The 26206-nt window shown below is 37.3% G+C and overlaps 1 pseudogene across 1 annotated transcript; it reads right to left on the reverse strand.

Moving 5' to 3' along the window:
- Positions 1-4885: 4885 nt before the first annotated feature.
- Positions 4886-26206, reverse strand: Gm2092 (annotated as a pseudogene). The gene is made up of 8 exons (XR_003953079.1): positions 26084-26206; positions 20409-20475; positions 19835-19869; positions 16592-16717; positions 16219-16282; positions 7939-8020; positions 5391-5489; positions 4886-5071 (listed from the first exon to the last, which is right to left on the reverse strand). The product of XR_003953079.1 is annotated as a predicted gene 2092 (transcript).

Consider the following 26206-nt stretch of genomic DNA (forward strand, 5'->3'; position numbering starts at 1 on the left):
AAGGTCAAATCTAAGTGGATTAAGGAACTCCACATAAAACTAGAGACACTGAAACTTATAGAGGAGAAAGTAGGAAAAAGCCTTGAAGATATGGGTACAGGGGAAAAATTCCTGAATAGAACAGCAATGGCTTGTGCTGTAAGATCAAGAATCGATAAATGGGACCTCATAAAATTGCAAAGCTTCTGCAAAGCAAAAGACACCGTCAATAAGACAAAAAGGCCTCCAACTGATTGGGAAAGGATCTTTACCTATCCCAAGTCAGATAGGGGACTAATATCCAATATATATAAAGAACTCAAGAAGGTGGACTCCAGAAAATCAAATAACCCCATTTAAAATGGGGCTCAGAGCTGAACAAAGAATTCTCACCTGAGGAATACCGAATGGCAGAGAAGCACCTGAAAAAATGTTCAACATCCTTAACCATCAGGGAAATGCAAATCAAAACAACACTGAGATTCCACTTCACTCCAGTCAGAATGGCTAAGATCAAAAACTCAGGTGACAGCATATACTGGCGAGGATGTGGAGAAAGGGGAACACTCCTCCATTGTTGGTGGGATTGCCAGCTTGTACAACCACTCTGGAAATCAATCTGGCGGTTCCTCAGAAAATTGGACATAGTACTACAGAAGGATCCCGCAATACCTCTCCTGGGCATATATCCAGAAGATGTCCCAACCGGTAAGAAGAACACATGCTCCACTATGTTCATAGCAGCCTTATTTATAAGAGCCAGAAGCTGGAAAGAACCCAGATGCCCCTCAACAGAGGAATGGATACAGAAAATGTGGTACATTTACACAATGGAATACTACTCAGCTATTTAAAAAATGAATTTATGAAATTCCTAGGCAAATGGATGGACCTGGAGGGTATCATCCTGAGAGAAGTAACCCAATCACAAAGGAACTCGCACAATATGTACTCACTGATAAGTGGATATTAGCCCAGAAACTTAGTATACCCAAGATATAATATAAAACTTGCCAAACACATGAAATTCAAGACGAATGAACACCAAAGTGTGGACACTTTACCCTTTCTTAGAAATGGGAACAAAACACCCATAGAAGGAATTACAGAGACAAAATTTGGAGCTGTGACGAAAGGATGGACCATCTAGTGATTACCATATGCAGGGATCCATCCCATAATCAGCTTCCAAATGCTGACACCATTGCATACACTATCAAGATTTCGCTGAAAGGACACAGATATAGCTCTCTCTTGTGAGACTATGCCGGGGCCTTACAAACACAGAAGTGGATGATCACAGTCAGCTATTGGATGGGTCAGATGGCCCCTAATGGAGGAGCTAGAGAAATTACCCAAGGAGCTAAAGGGAACTGCAACCCTATAGGTGGAACAACAATATGAACTAACCAGTACCCGGGAGCTCTTGTCTTTAGCTGCATATGTATCAAAAGATGGCCTAGTCGGCCATCACTTCAAAGAGAGGCCCATTGGACTTGCAAACTTTATATGCCCCTGTACAGGGGAACGTCAGGGCCAAAAAGGGGGAGTGGGTGGGTAGGGTATTGGGGTGGTGGGTATGGGGTAACTTTGGGATAGCATTGAAAATGTAAACGAGGAAAATACCTAATTTAAAAAAAAAAAGAATCCTACTAACAGAAATCAAGACCACTCACCATCATCAGAACGCAGCACTCCCACCCCACCTGGTCCTGGGCACCCAAACACAACCGAAAAGCTAGACCCAGATTTAAAAGCGTATCTCATGATGATGGTAGAGGACATCAAGAAGGACTTTAATAACTCACTTAAAGAAATACAGGAGAGCACTGCTTAAGGGTTACAAGTCCTTAAAGAAAAACAGGAAAACACAAACAAACAGGTAGAAGTCCTTATAGAAAAACAGGAAAACACATCCAAAAAGGTGATGGAAATGAACAAAACCATACTAGACCTAAAAAGGGAGGTAGACACAATAAAGAAAACCCAAAGTGAGGCAAAGTTGGAGATAGAAACCCTAGGAAAGAAATCTGAAACCATAGATGTGAGCATCAGCAACAGAATACAAGAGTTGGAAGAGAGAAACTCAGGTGCAGAAGATTCCTTAGAGAACATTGGCACAACAATCAAAGAAAATACAAAATGCAAAAGGATCCTAACTCAAAACACCCAGGAAATACAGGACAAAATGAGAAGACCAAACCTATGGATAATAGGAGTTGATGAGAACGAAGATTTTCAACTTAAAGGGCCAGCAAATATCTTCAACAAAATCATAGAAGAAAACTTCCCAAACCTTTAGAAAGAGATGCCCATGATCATACAAGAAGCCTACAGAACTCCAAATAGACTGGACCAGAAAAGAAATTCCTTCCGACACATAATAATCAGAAAAACAAATGCACTAAATAAAGATAGAATATTAAAAGCAGTAAGGGAGAAAGGTCAAGTAACACATAAATTCAGGCCTATCAGAATTATTTCTTTTTTAAAATTAGGTATTTTCTTCATTTACATTTCAAATGCTATCCCCCAAACCCCCTAGACCCTCCCCCTACTCCCCTACCCACCTACTCTCACTTCTTGGCCCTGTTGTTCCCCCATACTGAAACATATAAAGTTTGCAAGATGTTGAATCTGCATGAATAAATAAAATACTAATACTAAAAAAAGAATGAATCTAAAAATCAAACTTCTATATGTTTGCTGAACATGAAAATAGAAGGCATTCTTGATTACTTATGTTTGAAGACATATGTGAAGCATTCTTAAGCATTAGGTAAGGTTAGGTGTTATTTATCTGAAGGCCAAGCACAATGAAATGATGTTTTGATGCCTTTATGAGAATACAAAAATCCACGTCTCAAACTAATATTTATAGATTTTGTCAGTTGCATTTAATGTGTTAGTGTTATGAAATATAACATGGCAAGGGAGTACCTTTGGTGGTCTCATGCAAGGTGTGCCCCTGAGAAATTATACCATGCAACAGACCTGGTATAAAATGGATTTATTGGGGGAGGGGAGAAGAGTGAGGAACTGGGGAAGGGATAGAGGCAGACAGACAGAAGAAGCAAAGTCATTAGGTCAGAAAAAGTAGGGCAGAGAACAGATAGAGGGGAAGCTGAGAACAAAGACAGAGACAGAGAGCTCAGAAACAAGAACAATGGGAACAGAGAGAAGGGGCTGGGCCTGGAACAGTGAGATGGGGCTAATCAGTTCTTTTATCCTGCCTCACAGTTAGCAGTTTAGTTTGTTTCAAGAAACAAATATACTTTCTGTCAATGAATTTTGTAAGTGAACAGGAAATATTTTCGTCTCTCAGAACTGACAGTGTTAATTTTATAGTGTTTATAGGAGATTTTTTGGGACTATTTTCTTAAGAACAGTGTAAGCCAGGTATGTTGTCACATTCCTGTATAGCACCTACATGGAATGCTGAACCAAAACATTCTAGACCTTACTAGACATACAAAAAATACTAAGTGCCTATCTCAAAAATAAAATAAATTAAATAAAACCAAACCAATGTGCCTTCTATATTTGTATCTTGTACCTTCGGGAACTAATAAGATAATGAATCAAAAATAAATTTCAATTATCCTTATGAATAAAAATAATTAGAAATGTTAAGAAGGTTAAAAAAAATCACTACAGGGAGGGTGGAGGGGTCCTGGGTGGGAAAGCAGACAAGGAGAAGAGGAGAGGAACATGATCAGGTAATGTGGGGTTGGGGAAAAGGACTGAAGCGCTGAGGACCAGCAAAAAGAATGGAAACAGGCATCTTTGATATGTAGGAGGTTAGAAAACCCTCTAGAATATACCACAGACCTGGGAGGTGAAAGACTCTCAGGACTCAAAGGGAGGGACCCTAGATGAAATGCCCTGCAGTGGGGAGAGGGAACTTGTAGAGTCCTCCTCCAGTGGAGAGACAGGACATCAAGTGGAAAGATGGGGTTGCCATCCCACAGTCAAAAGCTCTAACCCAGAATTGTTTCTGTCTGAAAGAACTACTGGAAAAAAATGGAGAAAAACCTAAGGAAAAGGGGATCCAGTGACAGGCGCAAATTGGGATCCAGCTCAATAAGAGGCATCAAGGCCTGACACTATTACTGATGCTATGGTGTGCTCACAAAAATGGGCCTATCATGACTGCCCTCTTAAAGACCCAACCAGCAGGTGAAAGAGTCAGATGCAGAAATTTACATGCAACCAATGGACAGAAGCTGGGAACCCCTGTGGTTGAATTAGGGAAAAGCTAGAAGAAGCTGAGGAAGAGGAGTTGAAGGAGGAGGACCAACAGTCTCAAATAACCTGGACCTCCCAGGATCTCTCAGACACTGAGCCGCCAACCAGGCAGCATACACCAGCTGATATGAAGCCCCCAACACATATACAGCAGAGGACTGCCAGGTCTGTTCTCAGTTAGAGAAGGTGCATTTAACTCTCAAGAGACTTGAGGCCACAGGGAGTAGGGAGGTCTGGTGGGGTGGGGGTAGGATGGTGGGGATATCCTCTTAGAGATGAGGAGTGGGGGTGTGGGAGCATGAGGCAAGGAGGTATGGGATGTGGAACAATCAGAGGGTGGACAAGGAGGGGGATAAAGTCTGGACTTTAAAAAAAGATTAAGGAATAAATTTTAAATAATTCACTACATTAGTGTGTGGAAGTTCGGTACAAAGGACTATTTGCCACTCACTTATTCATTTAGATTTTGTTTGGAAGTTAATATAAAGAGGCTCTTACACTTAAACAAGAAAATGATTAAAGATGTTTAAAAATAAAGGAGTTCTATTTTGACTCTAAAGGTATACCTCCTAGTTAACTTTGTAATCATGGGGGTTAACTTCATTCTTAGAATCATCAGAATTACAAGGATTAAAGAGCCTTTCAAACTCTGTTTCATAGGAGACAAAAATGTTAGTGAATTTTTTATTAGGTTACAAATGTACCAGCAAGTGAGAAATATGTATGCTTCATTAGTCTGAAGATGGGAAAGGAGAAGAGTACTTCAGAGTATGCTTCATAATGTCTCTTCACCATCTACATCAAAAAGCATATCGTAGTTGTTGGTCTCCATGTTCATCAAACCCTAAAACAGAAAAGCACTTCTTACTAAAGAAACTCCCAAGGATACAAATATGAAAGATTCTGTGCAAATGATGTATAGATGTGCTATGTTTAGTTAAGCAGGATAATTATAGTGTTAATAAACTATGAGGTACATCTGAGGTCAAATTCCCAATTTATCATTTCATGTCTTGAATAAGTCCTACAAAGTCATTAGGATTTTACAGATAATATCAGTCACTTCAGCAAGAAATAATTCAAAATAGCAAGTAGTTAAACTTTTTGATTCCTAAAACATATTTCGTTTCCTAAGAACATTTTATGGACCATGTGCAACATACCTCCATGGACTTCTCATGCATGTCTTCAATTGCTTCCATGGTCGGACTCTGACTACATTCGGACAGTTTTAATGCTTGTTGTTCTTTTTGATAATTGTTCTACAAATGTAAAAGGAAAACATTACTGTAACAATTCTGTTCATTTTTGTTTTTACTGCCATGCAGCATGAATGCTAGGCTAACAACCAACCACTTAATGTATTTCCAATACTAAAATATTTACGTGAGCAAAAATAATTCCATATGAAAAGTAAAAGGAATAGTTTTCCAAGTGATTTAACATTTTAACAACTTTTATGACTAAATATACTTATATTTTTAAGTAACATGAAATACAATTATACTACCAATTGTGGGTTAATAAAACTTTTTTTTTATGAGAAATTGTTTGCCATGCTGCAGAGACTGGCCTTAGCCTCTCAAGTACTTAAGTTTATAGGCATGCACCATGTAAACATGAACTTGGTAAAATCCTAGCCCTGTAAGCTTAACTCTAGCTAGTGTTAATGCTTTTACCATATGGTGGCCTCCTTTTTCTAACTAGCAGAAGTAATCCCAGGAGGTGGTTCACTACCTCATCTCTGTATCTAGTCCCCACCTAAGGTGTATGTGCCATGTCTTCTACTTTCTCTTCCTTTCTTAAGGATGCCTTATACTTATTCTTTACTAAGTCCAACATCTTCACTTTTCTCAACTATTGTCAAGAGTTTCAGCAATTGTAACTGTTATTTTAAATTCATGACTTTAGCTGGTTGTCAGTGTAATGCCTATAAAACTAACTTTTATAAAGTTTGAGTTAGAATGATCACAAGATCATGAATAGTCTTGATCACTTAAAGATACCCTGCCTCGAAATAAAGTGTAAAAAGATGTCTGGGGACAAAGTTTAGTGGTAGATTTGTTGTCTCTAGGTTCCAATCTCAAGTAACACATGGAAGAAGTAATATAAATTTCTCTTCGTATTCTTTATGTTGGCAGACAACCATGGTAATTTGCATTTAAAAAAATTAAGACAAGCCGTTTCCACCTTTTCTCATTGTGCTACTAGATTCCTATTTTGTCCTTTATTCACTGTGATCAGTTTTGTACCTCACATTTCCACTCAAATCATCCTGATTAAGTACAATGACCTGCACTTTGTGAAGTTTCCCTTTAAAAAATGTACACGTGCATACATATGGAGACAAAGGATTAATATTGGGTGTCTTCTTTGGTTGCATCCCACTGTTTGGGAGACAGGGTCTCAATGAACCTAGAGCTCATCCATTAGGCTACAACTGGTGGCCAGGAAGCTCTGGGAATCTTCTTATCTCTGAACTAAATCTGAGTTTGGTGGTTCTAAAATGCTCACCACCACACCAACTTTTATTGTTGTGGTGGTTTGTTTTTAGTTTTGCTAGTTTGTTTTGTTGTTGGTGGTGTTGGTGGTAGTGGTGGTGGTGGAGGTGTGTGCGTGCATGCTTACTCAGGGAATATAAACTCGAGTCTCCATGCCTACAGTGAGAAAGATTACCAAATAAACCATCTTCCAGCCCTGCAAATCTATTTTATTTGGCCCATTAGCAGCATATGACAAAGTTAGTGAACTTTTCTTCCTTAAATGTTTTCCTTCACTCATGGTAGTTTTATTTGTACCAATTTTTCTCTTCCCTTACTGGTTCACTCTCACCCCCCCACCCCTACCTCATGCAGAATTACAAATATTGAAGTACTCTGGGAGTCTGTCTTTAGACTCCTCATATACATGGATGATTACTCCCCCTTGAAATTTCATCCAGGGTTCAAGGTTTAAAAATTGCCTTCAATTGGAGTATTCATTTACTTTTTATCTTTAGTCCCTATCTCTTTCCAGAACTGACTCATAATGGCGGCTTCCTCAATGCCTTCCCAGGCAGGAATGGATCTCCTGTTCATTTCAAATTGAATACTTCTCAAACTATTAACCAATCAAATAAAAAATAGTTAATATGGTCATCATCTCAGATCTTACTTGGAAACTATGTGCTGACTACAGTCATTGGTACAGTAATGGAGAGATGATCTAAAATAGTTTGGTGATATTCTTCCACAGGAATATTCTGCCAGGGCTGTTGAGAAAGGTTGTTTCTATCCACTGTTGTTACAAAATTTGTACTAAGTTTAGGATTGTAAGAACTGATTTGCCAGTTTGAGTTGGCTTTCGAATATTAACAACAGAGTCCAGATGACACCAGTAAGTAAGCTTTCTCTCTCCTTTCAACTGTACCTGAGGCTGACATAGTGTGCTCACTTTTGTAGAAACTGGTAATCCTCTCTTCATCTTTCAGCAAAAGTCTGCCTCTTGAAAATTTATAATCTGGTCTACCAGAAAATACCTAGTGGTTTTCATTGATATAGTATGTGATCATACTTCTCTGCTTTACAATTCAGTAGGACTAGAACAGAACCAAGGATAGATAGATAATGAAACTTAACTTCGTTTCATGTGCCCAACACAAGGCTAGTTTCTCCATTCCTACTTGATACTTAGTTATTCTAGGTTAATTATAAAGTTAGTTATGATACCAACCACTGATTTTTCTTGTTCTTCATTGAATTTCTGTATATCCATATCAAACTTCTGCTCACACAATTTGTTGTTGATCTTCTTTCTGTAAAGCACAGTAATAAAAGCAGTCACATTTCATACCAATATGAAAAAGAACACTCAAAAAAAATTAAATTGACCATTTCATACTATAAAAAGAAAAACAGCAGTAAAATATTATCTAATGGGAAATCATTATAGTTTTTTTTCCCTGAAAGATTATCAGAGAAGTCTTCTTTTATGTTTTAGCTTTTCAAAAATTAAAGTAGTTTTAATACATATATATCTTATTTTAGAAAATTAATTGTATTTCAAAGTATTTTTTCATTATTTTCTATCAAATATAATGTCTAATTTATTTTGCTATATTGATTCAGTTAAGACTTAGTGCAAAACATAAGTCAATTAAAATATACAAATTGTCTGCATATGTAATTGATTTTTTCCATATTGTTAAACATAATAAACAACAAATTACATTTCTAAGATTTTGTGCAAGACTTCTGTGTTTCCACAATGAATGTAAACCAAATTTTAAAATCTCATTAACAGGTACTTAAAGTAGAAAATAAAAATTTTCACAGATTTCTAAGATTTAGATTTAGTTTCCTTGAAGGCATGAAGTTATAGGGTTAACTGCTTAGACAAAATCAAAGACGCACATTTTTACTAAAAGCTCAGTAATGTTTTTTTTTCAACTTCAGCCACATATAATTTTTAAAATGATACAAATGTGACCCTACAAACCTAACAACTCTACCTCTCCCATTTGTTTGTTTGCCAAAGTCATTCTAATTTCTGGTTGCTTTTTTTTGAAAGAATCTTTGATATAAGTTTCCATGTGTTTTCTCTTTATGTGACTCCAGGTCCAAGGTGTCTGAAATAATCATCTTATATCTATGGGAAACAGGCACATATGTGGTGCACATATATACCTGTAAGCAAAACACTAATACACAAATATGTCTGAAAAATAGGTATTAAGAGCTTTGTTTCTTAAGCCATGTAAGACGTTTTGGGTCTATGATCCTAGTCTAGGAAGCTTAGCAGGAGATTTCCAGTGTAAAGGACAACATAGGTTACATAGGAAAATTCCAGCCAGCCTGACATACATAGTGAGACTATATATCAAAGACAAATTATTATCCTCAAAGAAAGCTCATGCAACATTCAATTACATATAATTTAAAATAGATTCTTTGGGATCTGAGTTTCATTCCCTCACTGGTTAGTAAATTTGTCTTTCACTTTCAGTTACATAATTCATTTTATAAAAATCAGTGAGGGGTTTGGTGAGATGATTCATCAGTTATGAGCACTGGTTCCCTTCCAGAGATGTGAGAATGGATTCCCAGCATCCACAAGGTTGCTCACAACCTATAACTCCAGTTCCAGGGAATTCAATGCCTTCATCTGGCCTCCTCAGGTACAAGACATACAAGCTGTGTACATACACACAATCAAGCAAAACAAACATACCCATAAAATAAAATTTAAAAAAATAAGTAATAAGGGTTATATTAAAGAATTCATTTTTCCATTGTGTCATATAAAGAAAAGCACAGAGGAGTTTTAGAAAAGAAACTGACTTAATATAAAATTAATACTGGGTCAACGAAATACTGTTGCATGTACAGAATTTTGTATACATATCACTTAGCTTTGAATACATGGAATGTAGAAAAGTTTACATCATTTTTTTCCTCTAAAAATCCCTTCAATGCAGTTATGAAAATGCCTCAGTAATAAATAGGATTTACTGTGAAAGGAGGACGTTCGCAAGTTTGATTCTAGTACCCATTTGGAAAACTAACCATGGATGGTTGCTTCTACAATAGCAGCACTGTGGTAGGCAGAGTGAGAATTGCTAGGACTTGCTGGCTGCTTATCTAGCTACATGTTCAGTGAAAGAGCAGGTCTTACGGGAATAAGGTGGAAAGAAATAGAGCAAAACCCAACATCCTCCTCTGCCCTCCACATGTGTATATATGCACCACAGACACAAATATACGAAAAAATTAAAATTAAGTTTAATTAATGTCACACCTGTTGAAAAAGCACCATTTTCACTTCTGTACCACAGGCAAAAATAAGTCCATGATGCTAAATCAAAAATATTTGCAAGAGTCCGTGTCATGAGTAGATCTTGGGTGCTGACCTAGTCCCACAATACCCCTAGTAAGCTCAAATCCCAGGTGCTCTAACACTACCAGGATCACAGGAATGGCCCCAACATCAGGAGTAACTGAGTCCCTAAGGATCCAGGGACACAGGAACTCCTGCCTTGCCAGTGGCATGGATTCCTTCTGGTCTGAAACTGCACCTGGATCAGACCTGGGGTACTGGCTCTGCACCCACTCTTAAAACACCCATAGGGAGCATGACTCCCAGGTATTCTGAAATGCCCAAGATCACAGGATCACAGAGGAAGCTCGACTCCCAGGAGATCAGACACACCCAGGAACACTGGAGTTCTGACAGAAGAGCACAGCTGAGGGCACAACATCTTTCCCAACAACCTGTGTATCTGGGACCCCCACAAGAACCAGGGAAACAAAATCATCCTCCCGGCCAGAGGCACAGGTTCCTTGCAGTATGCAACTGTGTCTAGAGAAAACCTAGGGCTCTGGCACCCCACCAAATCTTGCAACACCAAGAAAACGTTTAACCCCCAGGAGCTCTGACACAGCAGGATCTCAGGAGATTGGTCACACCAGGATTTCAAGATCCAAGAGGCAGCATGACTTCCAGGAGCTCAGACACCCCCAAAATATCAGGATCCCAGGATCCCAAGATCTCAGAGACAGCTGGACTCCTATGAGTTCTGACACAACTAGGATTACAGGAGGGACAGGCTCCAGACAGAGACAGCAAGGGAAGGTAGCACCAAAGAAAATGAGATGGCATGAGGTAAGTGCAAGAATATAAGCAATAGCAACCAAGACTAGTCGGCATCATCATAACCCAGTTTGGCCACCAGAGCAAGTCTTGAATACCTCAACATATTGGAAAAGAAAGATTCAGATTCAAAATCACATCTCATGATGATGATAGAGGTCTTTAAGAACAAAAATAGTTCCATTAAAGAAATACAGGAAAACAGCTAGAAGCCCTTAAAGAGGAAACACAAAAATCCCTTAAAGAGTTAAAGAAAACACAATCAAACAGGTGAAGGAATTGAACAAATACCATCTAGATCTAAAAATGGAAATACAGAATAAAAACTCACAAAGAGAGATGAACCTGGAGAAAGAAAACCAAGGAGACATACATGCAAGCATCTCCAACAGAATACAAGAGATAGAATAGAGAATCTCAGGTACAGAAGATACCATAGAAAACATTGACACAACAGTGAACGAAAATGCAAAATGCAAAAATCTCCTAACCCTAAACATCCAGGAAATCCAGGACACAATAAGAAAACAAAACCTAAGGAAAATAGGTATAGAAGAGAGAGAAGATTCCCAAGTCAAAGGGCCAGCAAATATCTTCAACAAAATTATAGAAGAAAACTTCCCAAACCTAAAGAAAGATGCACATGAACATACAAGAAGCCTACAGAACTCCAAATAAACTGGACCAGAAAAGAAATTCCTGCCGACACATAATAATCAGAACAACAAATGCACTAAAGATAAAATATTAAAAGCAGTAAGGGAAAAAAGTAAAATAACATAAAAAGGCAGACCTGTTAGAAATACACCAGACTTCTCACCAGAGACTATAAAAGCCAGAAGATTCTGGACAGATGTTATATAGACCCTGAGAGAACACAAATGCCAGCCCAGGCTACTATACCCAGCAAAACTATCAATTACCGTAGATGGAGAAACCAAAGTATTCCATGATAAAATCAAATTCACACAATATCTTTCCACGAATCCAAACCTTCAAAAAAATAGATGGAGAACTACAACACAAGGAGGGAAACACTACACCATACAAAAATCAAGAAAGAAATCTTCTTTCAAGAAACCCCAAAGAAGATAGCAATATAAACATAATTCCACCTCAAACAACAAAAGTAACAGGAAACAACCAACAGTCACTGGTCTTTAATATTTCTTCTTAGCAATGGATTCAATTCCCCAATAAAAGACATAGAGTAATAGACTGGATACATAAACAGAACCCAGGATTTTGCTGCATACAGGAAACCCTCCTTAGTGACAAAGACAGACACTACCTCAGAGGAAAAGTCTGGAAAAAACTTTGCAAGCAAATATTTCCAGGAAACAAGATGGAATAGCCATTCTACTATGGAATAAAATCAACTTACAACCAAAAGGTTTTTGTTATTGTTTTTTTTGTTATTGTTTTGTTTTTGTTTTTGTTTTTGTTTTTTAAAGATAAGGACTGTCACTATACTTGTCAAAGGGTGAATCAACAAAGATGAACTCACAATTCTGAACATCCATGCTCCAAATGCAAGGGCAACCAAATTCATAAATGAAACTTTACTAAAGCTCAAAGTATATATTGTACCCTACATAATAATAGTGGGAAACTTCAACACCCCACTCTCAGCAACGGACAGATCCTGGAAACAGTAACAAAACAGAGACACTGTGAAACTAACAGAAGTTATGAAACAAATGGTTTTAACAGATATCTATATCTATAGATATCATAGAACATTTTATCATAAAACAAAAGAATGTGCCTTCTTCTCAACACCTCATGATGCCTTCTCCAATACTGACCATATAATGGGTCACAAAACAGGCTTCAACAGATATAAAATATTTAAATAATCCCATGCATCCTATCAAGTCACCACGGACTAAGGCTTATCTTCAATAATAATAGAAATAAGCCAGGCATGGGGGCACATGCCGTTAATCCCAGCACTCGGGACACTGAGGCAGGTGGATTTCTGAGTTCAAGTCCAGCCTGGTCTACAAAGTGAGGTCCAGGACAGCCACGGATACACAGAAAAACCCTGTCTTAACCCCCCAAATAATAATAATAATAATAATAACAATAAAAATATAAATAATAGAAAACCCATATATATACACGTGGTAGGTGAACAACAGTCTAATCAACGATAACTCGGTCATGGAAGAAATTAAAGACTTTTAGAGTTTAATGAAAATGAAGCTACAACATATCCAAACTTATGGGACACAATGAAAGCATTCCTAAGAGAAAAACTAATACCTCTGAGTGCCTCCAAAAAAGAAACTGGAGAGAACATACACTAGCAGCCTGGCAGCACAGTTAAAAGCTCTAGAACGAAAGGAAGCAAATTCACCCAAGAGGAGTAGAAGGCAGGAAATAATCAAACTCAGGGCTGAAATCAAACAAGTGGAAACAAAAAGAACTATACAAAGAATCAACCAAACCAGGAGCTGGTTCTTTGAGAAAATCAACAAAATAGATAAACCCTTAGGCAGACTAAAGAGAGGGCACAGAGTCAGTATCCAAATTAACAAAACCAGAAATGAAAAGAGAGACATAACAACAGAAACTTAGGAACCCCCCCCCCCAAAATCATCAGATCCTACTATAAGAGCCTATACTTAACAAAACTGGAAAATTTGGATGAAATGGACAACTGTCTAGACAGATATCAGGTACCAATTTAAATCAGGATCAAATAGACCCTGTAAACACTCCTATAACCCCTAAAGAAATAGAAGCAGTCACTAATAGGCTCCCAACCCCCTCACAAAAAATAAAAGCCCAGGATCAGATGGGTTTAGTACAGAATTCTATCAGACCTTCAAGGAAGACCTAATACCAATACTCTTCAAACTTTTATGCAAAATCAAAAGAGAAGGAACACTATTCAATTTTCTATGAAGCCACAATTACACTTATACCCAAAACATACAAAGACCCAAATGAAGAAAGGGAACTTGAGACCAGTTTCACTTATGAATATTGATGCAAAAATACTCAATAAAATTCTGGTAAACCTAATCCAAGAACATGTTAATATGATCATCCTTCATGATCAAGTGTTCTTCATCCCAGGGATACAGGGATGGTTCAATATATGGGAATCCATCAGCGTAATCCACTATGTAAAAAATCTTGAGGAAAAAAAAACAGTATTATCTCATTAGATGCTGAGAAATCATTTGCAAAAATTCAATAACTCTTCATGATAAAATTCTTGGAAAGATCAAGTCAAGGCCCATACCTAAACATAGTAAAAGCAATATAGAGCAAACCAGTATCCAACATCAAATTAAATGGAGAGAAACTTGATGCAATCCCACTAATATCAGACAAGACAAGACCACTCTCTTCCTACCTATTCACAGTAGTATATAATATAGTAGAATTTTATAGTACTAGAAGTTATATCCATAGCAACTATATAACAAAAAGAGGTCAAAGGGATAAAAATTGGAAAGGAAGAATTCAAAATATCACTATTTGCAGATGATATGATAGTATATGTAAGTGACCCCCAAAATTCCAACAGAGAACTCCTAAACCTGATAAACAAATTCAGCAAAGTGGTTGGATGTAAAATTAACTCAAGCAAATCAGTAGCTTTCCTCTACTCAAAGGATAAACAGCCTGAAAAAGAAATTATGGATACAACACCCTTCACAATAGTCACAAATTATAATACCTTGGTGTGACTCGAACCAAGCAAGCAAAAGATCTGTATGATAAGAACTTCAAGTCCCTGAAGAAAGAAATTGAAAATCTCAAAAGATGGAAAGATCTCCCATGCTCATAGATTGGCACAATTAATTTAGTAAAAATGGCCATCTTGCCAAAAGCAATCAACAGATTCAATGCAATCTCCATCAAAATTTAAACTCAATTCTTCATAGAAATAGAAAGAGTAATTTGAAAAATCATTTGGAATAATAGAAATCCAGTATATCAAAAAACTATTCTCAACAATAAAAGAACTTCAGGGGGAATCATTCCCGACCTCAAGCTGTATTATAGAGAAATAATGATAAAAATGTATGGTAATGGTACAGATACAAGTACTTCATGAAATTCACAGGCAAATGGATGGATCTAAAATATATAATCCTGTGTGAGGTAACCCAATCCCAATAGAACAAACATGGTATGCACTCACTGATAAGTGGATATTAGTCTAAAAGCTCAGAATACCCAAAATGTAATCCACAGACCACATGAAGCTCAAGAAGAAGGAAGACAAAAGTGTGCGTGTTTCAGTCCTTCTTAGAATGGGGAACAAAATACTCCTGGGAGGAAACATGGAGATAAAGTACAGAGCAGAGACTGAAGGAATGACCATCTAGAGTCTGCCCAAACTGTGTATCCATCCCATATGCAGACACCAAACCCAGTCACGATTGTGGATGCCAACAAGTGCTTGCTGACAGGAGCCTAATATGACTTTCTCCTGAGAGGCTCTTTCAGAGCTTGGCAAGAACAGAGGCTGATGCTCACAGCCAACCATCAGACTGATCATAGGGTTCCCAGTGGAGGAGTTAGAGGAAGGACTGAAGGATTTGAAGGGGTTTGCAACCTTATAGGAAGAACAACAATATGAATGAACCAGACCTCCCAGAGCACCCAGGGACTAAGCCATCAACAAAAGAGGGGGTATCATGGCTCCAGTGCATATATAGCAGAAGATGGCCTTGTCAGACATCAGTGGGAGGAGAGGTCCTTGGTCCTGTGAAGGTTCAATGCCCCAGTGTATGCACATGCGAGGGTGGGGAAGTGGGAGTGGGTGGGTGGGCGAACACCCTCATAGTATCACAGGGAGGGGTAATGGAATAGGGAGTTTCTGGGGTGAAACCAGGAAAGGGCTATTATTTGAAATGTAAATAAAGATATTATCACATAATAAATAAATTAAATTAAAATAAAAATATTCACAAAATACTACATATAAATAAGTCATTAAGATGTCATATAGTATATTAATCAATATTATCTAATATATAAATTATGTTAATACTATATAGTTTTAAACAAATTATATATCCAAAAATGTACCTTCAAAATTTCCCAGTATATTTTGTACTGGAGATCTGTGAAGTAATTAAAGCTTTACAAAGTAAGGATGCTGGGGATACTGTTTGATTGCTCAGCTTTTGTCCTACAAGCAGGACGATGAGAGTTTGACCCACAACATTACAGCCTCCAAGAAAACCATTCAAATTAAGGATTAATCTTATAGAAATATTGTTTATAGTATATATCATATTTCAATTATTAATATACATTACTTGCTATACAATCAATTAAACTTTTCTGGAAGTACTTACACTAAGAAGGAAATAGTAAGTTTGAACATATTACCATGTATCTCCAACTACTTCTTCAGGATTTGCATTCCCATCATCATGAGTTACTGGATTCTGTACTGGGTTCGTAATAAAACAAGATATTAAAACAATTATGTTATTTTGCAAATTTTAATGAAATACTTTGTGATCATTCAGGCATAGTGCCAACATTAGGTTTTAAAGCAGATCTATTATTTGCCTAGAAGTTAAACAAAATCAAGTAATGTCTAATTGTCATCTAAAAATATGTTTTAAGCTATTTATTTATATGTTGTGATTAAAGACAAGAGATACAATATGAGATTTTTGATCTCCTTTACAAGCCTAAGAACAACTGAGAAAAAAAGGAAGTGTAACATCAATGCCCATCATTAAATATCTGGTACCTTCCATAAGGTCCAATTCTGAAGCATTCCTAACTTGCTGTTCACCACTTAACAAATTCCAGTTTTCCATTGGTGTCTCTACAGAACGTGCAAAACGCTGCCATTCCTCTGAGAAACTTACGTTTTCTGATTTAAAATAAAAAAAGAAATTTTCTCAAGCCTTTTGAATAAAAAATCACTTAAACTAATAAAATTGAAATATAAAATAACATTAAGGAATGATTTTTACAAAAACAGCACTTCATAATTGCATGAAGAGTTTAAAGATAAAACCATATTTCTATTACCCTCTGATTTAATACTAAAGACTTTAGTATTTAAACATGGAACACAATAGTTGGCTTCAAAGATAGCCATTAATAACCTTAACTTTAATATGTACACATTTTTAAAAAGAATTATTTAAGTTGAATAAAGTATCTTGGTCTTCCTTACTATAAAAGAATAGAGGTTTGTTATTTTTTAGTTTAAAACTCTCTCTCTCTCTCTCTCTCTCTCTCTCTCTCTCTCTCTCTCTCTCTCTCTTTCTCTCTTACACACACACACACACAGACACACACACACACACACACACACACACACACACACACTATGATGGCTTTAACTGTGACTTCATGTGGGTTTATATCTAAACATAGGAGGATCTGCATGTTGGTCCCATTCCTGCAAGGTTTTTGATAAGTTAGAGCAAATGTGTCTGCATCTCAATCTCCAAATAAAATCATAGTTGCTATTATCACAACCAAGCTCCTCAATCTTTTTCATCGAAATACAAATCTAAATTATAAAGTTCTGTCTGGCTGGACATATATTTCACTGCTACAGCAAGAAGCTCTGGGTTCAATCTTCAACTATGAAAAACCCCCACAAATTTTAAAAGTAAAAAATAAAACAAGTATGTTTCCTCAGGTCCCAGTACATTTGTAAGGCTGAGGACTTCAGTTTCGAGGCCAGTTCAAGCTGCACATGAGGTTTCAGACACTCCTGAGATACAGAGTTAGAGCTTACTTCCCTAAACCAAAACAACACATAAATAAACACAGCCTGGCCTGAAGTATGTCTGAAGTTCCAGCACTTCAGAGGCTGAGAGGAGCCTCGGGATTTTGAGGCCGTTTGGATCCTATATATACAAATTTTGGCAATCTGGCCTTTCAACACCAGGTAGAAGAAAATGAAGACTCGTCTTCAGTTTGTTTTTAATGAATTTCTGTCGGGTAGCAGCAGCACAGAAAAGGTTCTAGTCTGTTTCTGCCACTAACTGACCTCCAGTTTACTCACACTTCACATCCCCATGCCCAAGGAAGACTTTCAGGGTCTCCAATTCCATGGCCTTCCTGCTTTCTGCTAGATGCTAGGCTTTTCAAACTCCTGCCCTTAGTGAAGTTCTCCGTTTTTCACCGCAGAGGTCTAAGTGGGTAAAGTCGATTGTGAACCCAGCAGCAGTGCTATCCGGAGTCCAGGGAGGGTCACCTCCTCTCCTTACTCTGGAAGTAACACCTCCGCCCCGCCACCTTCACCCCACCTGGACCCCCACCTGAACCATTATTAACCATCTTTTAACAGGTCACTGACTACCTCCACAGAGACTTCCCCCTACCATGCTTCCTCAAGAAACTTCCCTTCCTCAAGAACTCAGCTTCGTGGCCACCACAAAGCATACTGGGTAACAGGGATTGGGCAGCTGGAAAACAATCTCAGCCAAGCCCCTTGCTGATTGGCCGTGTTTGCACATGCTTACTAAAGTGAGAGAGGCTCTATCAGTCATCTGTCATCCAAGCAGCAAATAAGAGATAGTATTTTAGCTGCCACTACTACCCAGAAGTTTTCCATTTTCCAAGTTTGCAATACTAACTTGAAACTTAAAATAAAATGAACCCTAAAGAAGACTCTCCTACTTTGTTTCAGTTGAAGGGGCTGTTATGTGTATTTCGGATTTGTTTTATTTATTTAACTAACGTGCTTTTGCCTGTTTGTATTTGTTCAACATGCATGTCTGGTGCTCATAGAAACTAGAATAGGATGCCAATTCCCCTGGATCTAGAATTACAAATGGTTGTGAGCCATTATATGGGTCCTAGGAACTAAACCTTGGTTTTCGAGCAACAAGTGGTCTTAATTTGAAAGCTATCTTTCCATCCCTGTCCTGTGTGTGTTTTAAGGTATGCTGGATCATTTCTCTCGATAGATGTTTATTTTTAATATACAGTGGAGATTATAGAAATATGACACTTTCCTAATATTGTCTATTTCCAGAAAAAGAAAAAAAACATAATTTTAAAGGATTCTGTAAATCATAAAAAGAGATTCAGCAAAAATGATGTGTATACATTTCAGTATATGTGTGCAGAAGAAGGCTTTATTCTCAATCATATTCCAACTTACATTTTTTGTTTGTTTGTTTTTCCAGACAGGGTTTCTCCGTATAGCCCTGGTTGACCTAGAACTCAACCTGTAGACCAGGGTTGCCTCAAACATAGAAATCCCCTGCTTCTGCCTCCCAAACGCTGGGATTAAAGGCATGCGCCACCACTGCCTGATCCAACTTAAATCTTCAGAGACAGGGTGTCTCTGAATCTGCAGCTCACCAACGTCACTAGCCTGGCTAGCCAGCTAGCTATCTCTACCTACTCAGCACTGGACTGCAGCCTGCATTTTTAAAGTGGATTCTAGGTCCCCACCTTAAGTCCATATATTTTCAAGGAAAGCACTTTACCAAGTGAGCCATAATTCTAGCCACTCTGCAAGGTTTGTTATGTTGCTGTAGCCACTGTCTTTTTATATGGGGGGGGGGTGTATTTCTCTAATCATGCCTGAATTTAGGTTCCTAAAATGCTTAATGCTGGTTTTGTTTGTTTCCTTATAATAGCCAATTGCATTTCTTGCTCACTTTACAGTTAATTGGGCAAACTGGGAAAACTAACATTTCATTTGCTAGGCTTATTGCTGTGTTTTGTTTGTTTGGTGGGTGTTTTGTTAATTTCGTGTGTTGGTTGGGTTTTGTTTTGTTTTTTCACCACTGAAGATGAAACTCATAGCTATTACATGGTGCTGTACCACTGAGGTACACCTTCAGCTAATCTTTGTTTCTGAATGTTGGGTGAGTAGTCATCTGTATGTGTTTTAAAGAAAACTACAATTACTGTGAAACCTAAAATTATCCTCTTATGCTGTAGGGTTTATAGAGATCTGATGCCATCTTATGTCCTCTTCAAACAACAGGCAAATATCTCCAAAAACACCTACCTCCAGATTTATCCAACATACTGTCTTGTTCATCTCTGTGAAGAAAGGACAATAAAATTTTAAAGCTAGAAATATAGTGGACTGGTAGAGCATTTGCCTAGCACACAAAAAACTTTACACAGGAACTTCTTTTAATTATTTAGAATAAATATATAATGTTTGGTTTGGAACAAATGTCATTTGCATATAAAATACATGGCAGACAACCAAAGTGAACCTGAATTATTTACTTTTAACAATTCATACATTTACAACACACAGTAGTTTATTCATAACTCTCCCACACTTGCTGAGACCCTTCTTCTTCCCAGATGGTCCCCCTCTTATTTTTATTATGTTTCTCCTTTTGTTTGTGTGTATATCTGGGAAGATCCCATGCAGGTGGGTATATTGTCCTAGTTGCTATGTGTTTGTGATGACAAGGACTTAAGGACCCCAAGCTGGGCTTGAACTCAATATATAGCTGCATCTGACCATGAATTGTTGATTTTCCTGAATCTACTCCTCCAGTGAAGGGATCACAAACACTACTTTTGAAGTACTCTATTGAACTGGGAAAAATTGAAAATATTACCTTATATCTTCATCTGCTTCTACGTGAGGCGGCATATTCTCATGTTTGCCAAATGCTGGCCTCTTTACTATATTGACAATAGAAAATGGAAACATTTGAAAGTATGCTATATAAGTAATAGTTAATAAAGTATTTTCAATTTGCATTTCTCTGGAAAAACTGCCCACGTGAGTTTTTCAAACAGTTTTATAAATGAAATAATTACATCAAGGTTATTGAGTATACAAGGAGAAAACAAAACTTAAGGATAATAGGTATAGATGAGAAGTAAGATTTCAGACTTAAAGGGCCAGTGAATATCTTCAACAAAATTATAGAAGAAAACTTCCCTAACCTAAAGAAAGAGATGCCCATGAACATAAAAGAAGCCTACAGATCCCCAAATACTTTAGACCACAAAAGACATTCCTGCCATCACATAATAATCAAAACACCAAATGCACACAAAAAAGAGAATATTAAAAGCAGTAAGGGAAAACAGTTCAAGTAACATATAAAGGCAGACCTATCAGAATTTCACCTAACTTCTCCCCAGAGACTATGAAAGCCAGATGATCCAGGACAGTTGACATACAGACCCTAAGAGAGCACAAATGCCAGCCAAGGCTACTATAAACAGTAAAACTCTTTTACCATAGATGGTGAAACCAAGGTATTCTATGACAAAACCAAAATTACACAATATCTTCCAACAAATCATGCCCTTCAAAGGATAATGAAGGGAAAACACCAAAACAAGGAGGGAAATTACATTCTAGAAAAAGCAAGAAAGTAATCTTGCAGCAAAACTAAAAGAAGATGGCCACATGAACAAAATTCCATTTCTAAAAACAAATATAACAGGAACCAACATCGACTTTTTCTTAATATCTCTTAATATCAGTGGACTCAAATCCACAATAAAAAGACATAGACTAAAAGACTTAATGTGTAAGCATGACCCAGCATTTTGTTTCATATAAGAAACAAACCTCACAGACAAAGACAGATATTACCTCAGAGTAAAAGTCTAGAAAACAATTTTCCAAGCAGATGGTCACAAGAAACAGGCTGGAGTAGGCATTCTAATATCAAATAAAATTGACTTTCAACCCAAAGTTATCAAAAAAGACAAGGAGGAACACTTCATATTCATCAAAATTAAATTTACCAAGAGGAACTCCCAATTCTGAACATCTATGCTCCAAATGCAAGGGCAGCCACATTCATAAAAGAAACTTTAGTAAACCTCAAAATACACATTGCACTGCACACTATAATAGTGGAAGACTTCCAAACCCGTCTCTCATCAATGGACACATCCTGGAAACAAAAACTAAAAACAGACACAGTGAAACCAACAGGAGTTATGAAACAAATGGATTTAGTTGATATCTATAGAACACTGTATCCTAAATCGAAAGGATATCCCTTCTTCTCAGTACCTCATGAGGCCTTCTCCAAAACTGACCATATAATCAGTCACAAAACATGCCTCAACAGATATAAAAATATTGAAATAATCCCATGCATCCTATCAGATCACCACAGACTAATGCTGATCTTCCATAATAATATAAATAATAGAAAATCCACATATATGTGGAAGGTGAACAACAACCTACTCAATGATAACTTGGTCAAGGAAGGAATAAAGAAGGAAATTAAAGACTTTTTAGAGTTTAATGAAAATGAAGCTACAACATAACCAGACATATGTTACACAATGGAAACAGTAATAAGACTAAAATTCACAGCTCTGAATGCCTCTAAAAAGAAACAGGATAGAGGATGCAGGAGCAGCTTGACAGCACAACTAAAAGCTCTAGAACAAAAGGAAGCAAATTCTCACAAGAGGAATAGAAGGCAGGAAACAATCAAACTCAGGAATGAAATCAACCAATTGGAAACAAAGGAACTATACAAAGAATCAACCAAACCAGGAGCTGGTTGTTTGAGAAAATCAACATGATAGGTAAACCCTTAGCCAGACTCACTAAAGGAAACCGAGACATCATCCTAATTAACAAAACCAGAAATGAAAAGGGAGACATAACAACAGAAACTTAGGATATCCAAAAAATCATCAGATCCTACTACAAAAACCTATACTCAACAAAACTGGAAAATCTGGATGAAATGGACACATTTCTAGACAGATATCAGGTACCAAATATAATTCAGGATCAGATAAACCCTAGAAATACTCCCATAACACCTAAAGAAATAGAAGCAGTCATTAATAGTCTCCCAAACAAAAAAGCCCAGGATCTGATGGGTTTAGTAAAGAATTCTATCAGATCTTCATGAAGACCTAATACCAATACTCTTCAAACCATTATGCAAAATCTAAAGAGAAGGAACATTATTCAATTTGTTCTATGAAGCCAGAATTAAAATTATACTCAAACCATACAAAGATCCAATGAAGAAAGGAAACTTCAGACCAATTTCCCTTATGAAAATTGATGCAAAAATATTCAATAAAAGCCTTGCAAACTGAATCCAAGAATACATAAAAATGATCATCCATCATGATCAAGTACACTTGATCCCTGTGATGAGGGATGGTTTAATATACAGAAATCCATCAACTTAATCCACTATAGAAACAAACTCAAAGACAAAAATCACATGATCATTTCATTAGATGCTGAGAAAACATTTGACAAAATACAGCACCCATTCATAGTAAAAGTCCAGGATAGATCAGGAATTCAAAGCCTATACCTAAACATAATAAAAGCAGTAGACAGCAAACCAGTAGCCAACATCAAACTAAATGGTGAGAAACTGGAGGCAATCCCGCTAAAATCAGGGACTAAACAAGGCTGCCCACTTTCTCCCTACCTATTCAACATAGTACTTGAAGTCCTAGTCAGAGCAATTAGACAACAAAAAGAGAACAAATGAATACAAATTGGAAAGGTAGAAGGCAAAATCTCACTATTTCCAGAAGATATGATAGTATATATAAGTGACCCCAAAAATTACACCAGAGAAATCCTAAATCTGATACACAGCTTCAGTGCAGTAGCTGAATACAAAATTAACTCAAACATATCGGTGGCCTTTCTCTACAAAAAGAATAAACAGGATGAAATAGAAATTAGGGAAACAACACCCTTCACAATAGTCACAAATAATATAAAATACGTTGGTGTGACTCTAACTGAGTAAGTGAAAGAAGGATCTGTATGATAAAAATGTCAAGTCTCTGAAGAAAAATCAAAGAAAATCTCAGAAGTTGGAAAGATTTCCCATGCTCATTGATTGGCAGGATTAATGTAGTAAAAATGGCTATCTTGCCGAAAGCAATATAAAGATTTAATGCAATCCCCACGAAAATTCCAACACAATTCTTAACTGAGTTAGAAAGGGCTATTTGCAAATTCATCTGGAATAAGAACAAAACCTAGGATACAAAAACTATTCTCAACAATAAAAGAATCTCTCCTGGAATCACCATGCCTGATCTCAAGCTGTACTATAGAGCAATTGTGATAAAAACTGCATGGTACAGGTATACTGATAGACAGGTAGATAAATGGAATAGAACTGAAGACACAGAAATGAACCCACACACCTATTGTCACTTGATCATTGACAAAGGAGCAAAAACCATCCAGTGGAAAAAAAGACAACATTTTCAACAAATGGTGCTGGCTCAATTGGCAGTTAGCATGTAGAAGAATGCAAATTGATCTATTTTCATCTCATTGTACAATGCTCAAGTCTAGGTAGATCAAGGAACTCCACATAAAACCAGAGACACTGAAACTTATAGAGGAGGAAGTGGGGAAGAGCTTCGAAGACATGGGCACCGGGGAAAAATTCCTGAACAGAACAGCAATGGCTTGTGCTGTAAGATTAAGAATAGACAAATGTGACCTTATAAAATTGCAAAGCTTCTATAAGTCAAAGGACACTGTCAATAGGACAAAACAGCAACCAATAGATGGGAAAAAAATCTTTACCAATCCTAAATCAGATGGGGACTAATATCCAATATATATAAAGAGCTCAAGAATCTGGACTCCAGAAAATCAAATAACCCCATTAAAAAATGGGGACAGAGATAAACAAAGAATTCTCAACTAAGGAAAACCGAATGGCTGAGAAGCACCTAAAAATGTTCATCATCCTTAATTATCAGGGAAGTGCATGTCAAAATAAACCTGAGATTCCACCTCATACCAGTCAGAATGGCTCAGATCTAAAACTCAGATGACAGCAGATGCTGGCGAGAATGTGGTGAAATAGGAACACTCCTCCATTGCTGGTGAGATTGCAAGCTGGTAAAACCACTCTGGAAGTCAGTCTGGTGTTTCCTCAGAAAATTGGACATAGTTCTACTGGAAGATCCAGCAATACTCCTCCCTGGGCATATTCTCAGAAGATATTCCAACTTGTAATAATGACATGCTTCACTATGTTCATAGCATCCTTATTTATAATAGCAAGAAGCTGAAAACAACCCAGATGTCCCTCTTCAGTGGAATGGATACAGAAAATGTGGTACATTTACATAATGAAATACTACACAGCTATTAAAAACAATGAATTCATGAAATTCTTAGACAAATGGATGGATCTGGATGATATCTTCCTAAGGGAGATAACCCAATCACAAAAGAACACACAGGATATGCATTCACTGATAAGTGGATATTATCCCAGAAGCTCAGAATAACCAAGATACAATCTGCAAAACCCATGAAACTCAAGAAGAAGGAAGACCAAAGTGTGGATACGCCATTCCTTCTTAGAATGGGAAACAAAATGTCCATGGAAGGAGTTATAGAGACAAAGTTTGCAGCTGAGACTGAATGAATCCAGAGACTGCCTCACTCAGGGATCAATCCAATAAATAATCAACAAACCCAGACACTATGGCAGATGCCAACGAGAGCTTGGGGACAGGAGACTGATATAGCTGTCTCCTGAGAGGATCTGTCAGTGCCTGACGAATACAGAAGTGAATGCTCACAGACATCCATTGTACTGAGCACAGGGTCCCCAATGATGGAGCTAGAGAAAGTTCCCAAGGATCATAAGGGGTTTGCTGCTCCATAGGAGGATGAACAATATGAACTAACCAGTACCCCCAGAGTTCCCTGGGACTAAAGCACCAATCAAATAAAACAGATGGTGGGACTTATGGCTCCAGCTGCATATGTAGGAGAGGATGGCCTAGTATGTCATCAACGGGAGGAGAGACCCTTGGTACTGTAAAGGTCCTATGCCCCAGTATTAAGGAATGCCTGGGCCAGGAATTGGGGGTGGGTGTGTTGGGGGCAGGGGGAGAGGTAAGAGGAGAGGGGATTTGCAGAGGGGAAATAGAAAAGGGGATAATATTTGAAATGTAAATAAAGAAAATATACAATAGAAAAAAGGAATGAAATAATTTATTTGCAGGTATTATGAAATAAATTCATGTTTTGCTAACATATAGGAACAACGTTCATGTCTTTTTCTGGGGTAAAATCATAGCAAGTTATCGTTTCTCAACATATTATGTCTACAGTGCCAAGAGTAGGTATATGCACTGCTAAAACTCAGGTATAGGAATATATAGATATAGGTAAAATTAGAAATGAAGTATATGAAAACTTAGAAAAGACTTCTTCCATTGCAGGTGAGTTGGGAAAGGTCTAATGAACTTCAGGACACAATCAATACTGAAGACTGGATACCTTCAGAATGAGCCTGCTCTTCTTCTTCATCTGAATCATAGTCAAGAAGTAATAAGTAACCATCCTTTGGTATCACCCACAGTTTCTTAATAGACATTTTTCTCTTAAGCGCTCAGTTGTCTT

Source organism: Mus musculus, chromosome X (genome assembly GCF_000001635.26).
Source record: "Mus musculus strain C57BL/6J chromosome X, GRCm38.p6 C57BL/6J".
In the NCBI taxonomy this organism is placed as follows: Eukaryota; Metazoa; Chordata; class Mammalia; order Rodentia; family Muridae; genus Mus; species Mus musculus.